We start from the raw sequence: 7,671 nt of genomic DNA, 5'->3' as shown, positions 1-7,671 counted from the left end.
GTAAAGTTATTGCATGAGAAACTGATGGGGGCTAGTTTCCCACTGAAATAGAGAAGCCCACCAGAGCTACATTTACCAAGAGCCCTTTTCCTTCACACAGTGTGTGAGCAGGGTCTTGCTGGGAAGAAGTCAATGTATGCATGTGAAGTTGGACAGAGAGGGGTGGGGTTAGGGGGAGTTCCTGTAGTCCAATAGGTAGGGTTGACAATGCTATTTTGTTATTATTGCAGAAAAGGCACTGTGTTGTCCTTTCAGTAACAATAAGTTAGGAGCACAACGTTTCTGGCAGATCAACAGATATTCTTCCGTACTTGCAATGTTTTTAAAAGGCTAAAACATAGGGAAATCTGCTTGCATTTCAGGGATGTACCAAATAATAGGATTTTTGTGCTTACTGCAAGATCCTTTAATGGGTTCTATTGAGGGACACAGGAGGTCATATACTGTAGGATTATACTGCCGCCTAAAAAAGGATTGGACCCTGGGAAAAAAAAAAATCTGTAGGCCAGCCCAGGATAACCCCTTCTTTAAGTAGCATGTCTCAGCTTGTATCAAGCGTGCCAAGAGTTTAACTCTGGGGTTGGGCAAACAGCAAGGCAGCAACATGGTGCAGGCAGAACCTAGTTCTGTTTTGTAGGGCCTAAGAGAAAACTGAAATGGCCAAACTGACACTGAATTTAGCCATACCCCCTGCCTGATAGGGAAACCTTGCCAGCATGATCAGAGGGAAAACCCGGGGAATCAACCTGATTCTTGACGGCAAGAACTAAAGGTCGCCAACCAGAGAGGAAAGACCCAGAATGCAGCACTGAGCCATAGACCAAGTGAGAAGCTGGTCAACCTAAAGCCACCAAGGGGTGTAACAAAAATAAATTTTTGTTTGCTCCATTTTTTTATGAATTCCCCCCAGTGGGTGTACAAACTTCAGAGAGAAGCTGATAGAAATGGGTATCAGACAAGGGACCTGGGAAACAAGCCTTGTAGGACAAGACCAGCCAGTCTAGAAGCAGGGCCCTATGCCCCTACTCAGCTGACCCCCATATTGGTCAAAAAGGGTTACTGTATACCTCAAGACCTTGTCAGAATAGACAATGACCTCGCTAAAGTGAGTCTCACCAGGGAAGAACCCTCAATTGACTAGAAATACAACCTGCAAAGGGTGTGAAAATGACTCCTAAGTCCAGCAGGGAACCCAAGATTCAATCCCACGAAGTCCACATGACTCAAGGTGAAGGTGCATAGAAAACACCCTAATAAGGGAAGGCAGGAAAGGAAAATTAGAACCCAATTATAAACTGGTGAGATGTGTTACAAAAAAAACAAAACACTTATTAAAAAACATGATGTAATTCACAGGTCAATTACGTCGTCCAGCAATGTAGATCCATGTCAATCACTATAGGCGATGGCCGCCGACTCGCTAAAAGAAAACATTTCACAAACTCGCTGACACATCCGATCCCGACGAATACTGGCCGCAAAATGACAGCTCTGACCCAAATGTCAACAAAGGGGTGGAGCGAGTTGTGACATCATGGGAATTTTTCCACCCATTTGTTTATATTCCATGACAGCTCTCTGACAGGTTCCCTCAAAGATCAAGAGATTTAGGTGCCCCTTGGATCTGCATCCCAGCATCCTTACCAGAGTTCTCTGCGCATCTGTATAATCATTAGACCCATACAACTCACAGGTTTAGACCAACGAGCCATGGGGGGCTCATAAGCCCCCCTATGTGATAGCAATTAAAGTAAAGACCAACAAATGTAAAAGTAAAAAGAAATGTTTTTAGAAGTCCCTCCGCCGCCGTGAGCACGCATGCATTCATGTAAACGTGTTGGTTGCGCCTACGTATGAAAACGATGCTCGCGCTACACATGTTCAGTATCGCCATGCACGTCAGAGTGAGAGCAATAATTCTAGGGCCAATATTTACGTGTATCCCTAAACGGATGACCTGTGGGGGCCTTTAAAGTGTCATCTATGGACATTTTTAGGGTACTGAATTTTGTTGCCGTTTCTCGGATGCACGCAATTTTTAACCTGGACATGTTGGGTATCTATTTACTCGTCGTAACCTCATCTTTTATATTGTGCCAAAAAATTGGTATTATATTGTATTTTGGGGCACTAAATTTAACTTATTTATTATTATGATTATAAATTTTTAGGGTTTGATAAAGAGTTGTGCTAATATAGTGCAACCAAAAACTTTTGCAACTGCCACTATTTTCTACACGGTCTTGGTTTTCAGAAAACATATAATATTTGGGGGTTTGAAGTTATTTTTAGGCCTACAATGTGGATTATAACTTAAACGGGGGGGAAAAAAAAAAGGCCTTGGCAGCGAAAGGGTTAGAGCACCATTTCTTGCCTGATGTCCTGAGTGGCTTGGAATGTGTTCTCCCTTAGTCTTCCACTTTGTCAAGTCCTGATTAGCCATCCTATGTTTGAGTACACAATAATTAGGGATAAATTAACATTGAAAATGACAATTTCTTAAGGAGTGGAGTGTTCCGAGCAGCACTAAGAGCACATCAAGTATGTCATTATTTATATTTGCTGCTGAACACGATCTATCCTGTAAGCACGAAAAGGCTTCTTTTTTTTTTTTTTTACCTGTAATAGTGTGTGTGTGTGGGAGGAACCACTCAACATGCTTCAAGAACACACAATTGAACTTTTTTTAAAAACATTTTAAGTGTCATTTTCTCTTGTACGTGCCCACTACACCTTTTTTGATTATACATGAAGAAAAAAATAAATATATGGCTTTTGTAAGTGAGGTTTATTTTTAAGCCTATATAAATGTTGTATAAAACTTATACTATGATGAGCTGGCTCATCTTCCTAACTTTCTACTGCTAATTTCCCTAACAAAAAGAAAACTTTAAAATCTGGGCTGGAGAAAGTTACACTTGTAGTGGGGGCCCCTCTGCACTTCAAGAGTTAAATGCACATTTTGTCTAGAGCAGGGGTGGCAAACACAAGGCCCGCGGGCCGAATCCGGCCCGACGGACCATGTAATGTGGCCCGCACAACAGCCAGGGCCGGTCCGCTATGCCGACTCTGTGCAGAGCAGTGTCTACTGTGTGGTAGCGAGCAGAGCCGGCACTACACAGTAGACACTAGAGGGCGCTGGTGGGGGAGGCCAGAGAAACACCTCCTCCCCCAGCCCTCTCTACTCTGTGCTCTTTCCGGAGCTTGCTGGTGCTGTTCCTGCAGCCTGCACTGTCCCGGTACCGGCCGAGATATTAACATATGAATGGGCCGCGGTAATTTGCATATCAATAAGCCGCGGCCCATTCATATGTAAATATCGCGGCTCATTCATATGCAAATCGCCGCCCCTCCCCCGCTGCTAAGGAAGAGAAGGGAAGAGAAGACTGCAAGAACAAGGTCCGATATTGTTCTATGTACAATCCTTGTTTTATTGATTGCATGTAATATTCTCATTTTCTGAGATTGTGGATTTGGGGTTCTTGGGGTTTTCATGAGCTGTAAGCCATAATCATCACAATTATGACAAATCACGTCTTGAACTATCTTGCTTTGCGTGTAATGAGTCTATCTCATATATTAGTTTCACCTTTTAAGTTGCATTAGTGAAATAAATGAACTTTGCACGATATTCTAATTATTCGAGTTTCACCTGTATATATATGTACAGGGGTTGTATTTTTTTTTACGTGTGTGTGGGGGGCGGGGGGAGTTTGGGGAGTAGAAGTGTATTAGGCTGCATTCACACCTTTATTTTAGGTGCAATTAGGGATTTCTGCGTCAGGAACTTGCGTTTTCCTGCAACAGAAATCCCTAAATTGGCGTTTTACAAATGGCAGCTGTCACCTAAGTTAATGATCAGGTGACAGAAGTTGCATGTAAACGCCTGCACACCGCATGTAAAGATACGTGATATGTTTACATTCCGCTAGGAATCAATCACTCTCCCTGGACGCATGTAATCATATCACGTATCATTACATGCAGTGTGCATGCGTTTACATGGAGCTGCTGTCACCTGAAAACGCCAGATTAGGGATTTCTGCTGCAGTCTGAGCAGTCTCCAATAAAGTTTCTTGTGGATGTTTTCAAGGCTAGTTATTACTTAAATTATTATTAAAACCAGTAGCAACTGAATGCAGAGGCAACTATTTATGATAATAAAGAGTAGATGCATAGTCCTATACAACCGGCCCTTTGAGGGTAACCATACTGCTGATGCGGCCCCCGATGAATTTGAGTTTGCCACCCCTGGTCTAGAGGATAGCAAGAAGGTGAAATACCTACCCTATACCTCACTCCTGCTTGTTTCCTCCTCTTTAGGAGACAATTCTTCTAAAGCCGCTTCTCTTCGCTGCCTGACCTTTCGCAATTCTTTGACTGAATTGTCCTGTATTGTACATGAGGACACTAAGGGCCTGCCCATATCCTGGCAGCGTTAGAGAGTGCAAGCTGCTTGGGAAGCAATGAATAGGGTAAGTATTTCACCTTCAACAATGACACCTTTACATATTTCTATTATGACAGGTTTACTTTAATGTCCCTAGAGCTATGGAAAATAATTTGGAGTACAATGATGTGCTTTTGTTAAAATTGCTTTACAAATACTTCAAAGGTAATCTCCAAGCAAATGTTACATTAAACCTTCTGGTGTGTGTAGTGTACTTATCTTAAACCCTTGCACTGCAAGGGTTAAGTGCACATTCTTGTCTAGGGGACTTGAGTAAAGCACTTACCTGATCCCCACTCATGCTGGCTCCAAGACCGGCATCCAACCTCTCTCTTCTCTCCCCTCCCCTGCTCTGGCGCTTGGAGGCCTGCTGATATCATCTGGTCTAATGTAGGGACCTTAGCCCTGCATTATATGTGAGGCTGCCAAGGAACAGTCAATGAGCCGGAGCGTTGGGGAGAAAATTGAGTGCGAGCCATTGGGGAGCATAGATCAGGTAGAGTGCTTTACTCTATACTCCTAGACCAGGAGTATTGAATTAAAATTCAAGGAAGTCCAGCGAGTAAAACATTTCTTTGAAGTCTGAATGGCGGTCTAGACAGAACAGTCACTCAGCACCTAGGCACAGTGCTGATGCGCCGTTCCCATTGTACTTATTTTTATTGTTTGTTAGAATTTTTTTGAAATGTCACACGTGCCATTTCATCAAGTTCTATACACACAGCAGGTGTGATGTGGTTGTGGCTTGCATGCAGTATTTTTTCAGCACACACTACTGCAACATCATGGTGTGAACTGAGCCGGTTCATAACAAAGCAAATTGCCTTGTCCTGCATTGGGGCTTCACTGGAAAAAATGACCAGAGCAGCCCTAACGTATCTGGTGAGGAAGCAACACATGTTGGGACACGCCTTATATTAGTTGTTCCCTTAGAATGTCCTCTTACATTGGTTGCCCCCATCAGAGTGCCCCCCTTACATTTGTTGTCCCCCATCAAAGTGCCCCTTTACTTCTGTGATTAATGTAAGGAGGCACTTTAATAAGAACAACCAATGTAAGGGGGCACCCTGATGGGGACAGCTAATTACATTGGTTGTCCCTTTTTAGAATGTCCCTTCATATTGTCCCCACGTACCTTACCACATACCAGGCTGCAGGAGTGGGTGGAAGAACAACTTACGTTCCTACTGCAGTGCTGGGGGCGGGGAACACATTCAGTGTCGCTGATCGCTAGGACTGCCAGCGGTGATATTTTTTTTAACCAGAGATAGGCTTCCAGTTGGTAAAACCTGGGTTCACCTCTCCCACTCTCCTAGTGCTCCCCCTTATATGAACTCCCACTGTATTTTTTTTTTATACTTATTTCAACAGAAGGCCAATCATGGGATTTATTTTTGGATTCCTCTTTGGATTGTCTCATGGGCGGTCCTGAGCTATTTAGAGCGCCACTGTAAGTGCACTTACAGTATGTCCTTAGTCTACAGAGTTGAATGATGCTGGACAGCTTGTCCCACAAGCTCCCTGGTGTCTATGGGCAACTTTACAGACGTCATGCCTTGTTACTTTGACTATGGCTGTTAACAGACTCCCAGACACTGATCATGGATTCTTGGCATGAATCACATGACAAAACAAAGTGGCTTAATGCCTCACAAACAGTTTTGGGGCATACTGCATTTATAAATCTTGGCAGAATGCAAATTCAGGAATTAGGCAATGTATGGCAAAGGTGGAGCTAGGCAAATGAGTGCTGTGGGTCACCAAAAATAATCACGGGATTCACAAGTTCAGAGGGAAAATATTACGTCAGCCTTGTAACATCAGCTGCTTAAAGTAAACCTGGCAGAGAAATATGGGGCTTGCTGTTGCTGATCACTTTTAAAAATGCAAGTTGCCTGGCTGTCATGCTGAGCTTCTTGCTTCAATAATTTGAGTCAGTGACCAGAAACAAGTGTGTAGATCAGGACTTCTAATTTCTGTGGATCTCAATGATCGTTCTCCTTTCATGTCATGTTTACACATGTAAAGGGTTATAAAATCCAGATGTTGATACATATTTTGGAACAGGTGACTATATTCAGAGGAATGATGGTGTATTGGTTGTGTGCAGGTGTTTAACCCCTTGCTTTCTTAAATAAAAGGACATATAATTACACACAGCAACTCACTCTGTGCAGTTTACTTACAGTATGAATTTGGCTATTACATTAAATCTGGAGGCGTCCTTATAAATGCTGGAATTTAGTTTACTTTGTCATATGCACATAGTCTAGTATATCCGTGTGCCAAAATAAAGTAAATAATAATAATGTTGTTATCATTTAGATGATCAGCGCGTGAACGTAATCCTTGACTCATTTTGAAGTGCTAATCAGATGTTGATCAAACATCACAAGATACTAATGTGTTCATTTTACATTTTTGGCAGAGAGCGCTTTTTCAAATATATTTTCCTTTGTTTTCATCCCGAATGTCTCATATACTTTATTTGTAGTAGGAGGATAAGCTAATATTGAAAATACATACTGTGACATTTCACCTTCTGGTATAAGCGCTAAATAGGAGTAGAGTAGACTCAAAGCCAAATATGGGGTAAAGCTAGAATTGTCATGCAGAGGCACTTGTGAATGTGGCACAGCACATAAAAACAAATGCATTTGTGTCACGATCTCTTTGTTTTTATTCATGGTGAAGAATGTTAAAAAAAACAACCCCAAAAAATGAATGCATTATTAAAGGTATACAGTATATAACAGACATACCATAAAGTTCCTTTAGGCTGGGTTCACACCTAGGCGTATCAAATATGTGCGTTTGTCGCGCGTTTCTACCGCGGCTATATCCCAATGCATACACGCGGCAAATACGTCCCAAAGAAGCTCCTGTACTTCGTTAGGCGTAGGGCGCTTTGCAGCGCGTTCCTACGCGCTGTAAAACGCCCAGGTGGGAACCATGCCCATAGGCAATCATTGGTTTTCACATGTTGAGCGTTTTACAGAGCGTAGGAACCCGCAACACGTGGGAATTATAATAACAAATGTGTCTCATGCCAATATATAAACCACAACAGCGGCTATGCACTAATAATAACTGAACGTTTTCCTATAAAAATATATTAATATATGTGCCGCGACTTATTATAAATCGTAAATAAAATATAAAAAAAATATATATTTACAAAAATGCGAGAAATATAAAAACACATCCAAATATTAAGACTC

Source organism: Nanorana parkeri, unplaced genomic scaffold (assembly GCF_000935625.1).
Source record: "Nanorana parkeri isolate BGI_ZX_2015 unplaced genomic scaffold, ASM93562v1 scaffold4, whole genome shotgun sequence".
NCBI lineage: Eukaryota > Metazoa > Chordata > Amphibia > Anura > Dicroglossidae > Nanorana > Nanorana parkeri.
This window is presented reverse-complemented; position numbering follows the sequence as displayed.